This window comes from Triticum dicoccoides, chromosome 1A (assembly GCF_002162155.2).
Source record: "Triticum dicoccoides isolate Atlit2015 ecotype Zavitan chromosome 1A, WEW_v2.0, whole genome shotgun sequence".
Lineage (NCBI taxonomy): Eukaryota > Viridiplantae > Streptophyta > Magnoliopsida > Poales > Poaceae > Triticum > Triticum dicoccoides.
In genome coordinates this window covers 593950527-593952284 of record NC_041380.1, presented here as the reverse complement: position 1 = coordinate 593952284, position 1758 = coordinate 593950527, and positions in this window count along the sequence as shown.

The following is a 1758-nucleotide window of genomic DNA, read 5'->3' as shown; positions in this document are numbered from 1 at the left end:
AGAAGAAGAAGAAGAAGAAGAAGAAGAAGAAGAAGAAGAAGAAGAAGAAGAAGAAGAAGAAGAAGAAGAAGAAGAAGAAGAAGAAGAAGAAGAAGAAGAAGAAGAAGAAGAAGAAGAAGAAGAAGAAGAAGAAGAAGAAGAAGAAGAAGAAGAAGAAGAAGAAGAAGAAGAAGAAGAAGAAGAAGAAGAAGAAGAAGAAGAAGAAGAAGAAGAAGAAGAAGAAGAAGAAGAAGAAGAAGAAGAAGAAGAAGAAGAAGAAGAAAAGAAAAAAAAAGAGGAGAAGAAGAAAGGAATAGTGGAGAAAAGAGAAAATAGAATATATTCTATTTTCTCTTCTTCTCCACTATTCCTTTCTTCTTCTCCTCTTCTTTTTCTTCTTTTTTCTTCTTATTATTTATTTCTCCTCTTCTTTTCGGTAGAGGAAACCCTAAATAGCTAGCAAGTATCGTGGGTGTGAGATACATGTGGCCTTCGGTGTCGGACACTACATCCACATCCCACAAGTGACGTGGGCGTCGAAGCCCGCGCCACTTGTGGGATGTGGGTGTAGTGTCCGACACCGACGGTACATGTATCTCACACCGACGATACTTTCTATTTAGGGTTTCTCCTCTACCGCTCCTTGACCTCTCGACGACCCTCGTTCCCGATCAAATAAAGAGGAAGAAGAAGAAGAACAAAGAAGAAAAGAAAGAATAGAGGAGAAGAAAGGAAGGAATAGAGGAGAAAAGAGAAAATAGAATATATATTCTAATTTTCTCTTCTTCTCCTCTATTCCTTTCTTCTTCTCCTCTTCCTTTTCTTCCTCTCCTCGTCTTCTCCTTCTTCTTCTCCTTCTTTCTCTACTTATTTTCCTTTTCCTTATTTTACTTTTTCCTCTCCACTAACATCATCATATATATGAAAAAATGCATCTATGAAAAAAAAACATCATCATATATATCATCAACAGAAAAAAAAACATCATCATATCATCAACAGAAAAAAACATCATCAACATCATCATATCATCTCGACCCCTCGTCCCTCTCTCATGTTGTCGGGGAGGGGCTATATCGACCTCTCCGCTCATGTTGAAATTATCGGGGAGAGGCTATATCGACCCCCACCCCCCTCATCATGCATATATAGCTACCACGTACATATATACATTGAAAAAATTACATATATGCAACAAAAATATTAATACACAAATGAACAAAAAAATACAAATATGAACAAAAACATGCTGTGAACAAAAACATTAATGTAATAAATCTAATAAGAAATTAATCTAATAAAAAACATGCTTTGAGCCGGATGGGCGCGGCGGCTCACAGCGGGGGCTCTGGCGATGGCGACGGCGGGGGAGGCAGGAGCGATGATGGCGACGGCGTCGGCGGGCGGGGGCGGGCCGCGGGAAGGGGCTAGGGCGCGGGGCAGGGGCCGGCGTGGCGACGACGTGGTCGGCGGCAGGGGTGGCGCGACGACAACACCGGAGGCAGGGGCGGCGCGGCGACGGCGTCGGAGGTAGGGGCGGCACGGCGACGGCGTCGGGGGCAGGGGCGGCGCGGCGACGGCGTTGGAGGCAGGGGCGATGATGGCGACGGCGACGAGGCGCAGCGCTGGGGCGTCGGGCACGAACTGACGGTGAAGTTGTAAAATTTTCACAAGTCCAGCTTATATACCAAAAGCATTGGTCCCGGTTGGTCCTATGACCCGGGACTAATGCACCCTTTAGTCCCGGTTGGTGCCACCAACCGGGACCAAAGGCCAATT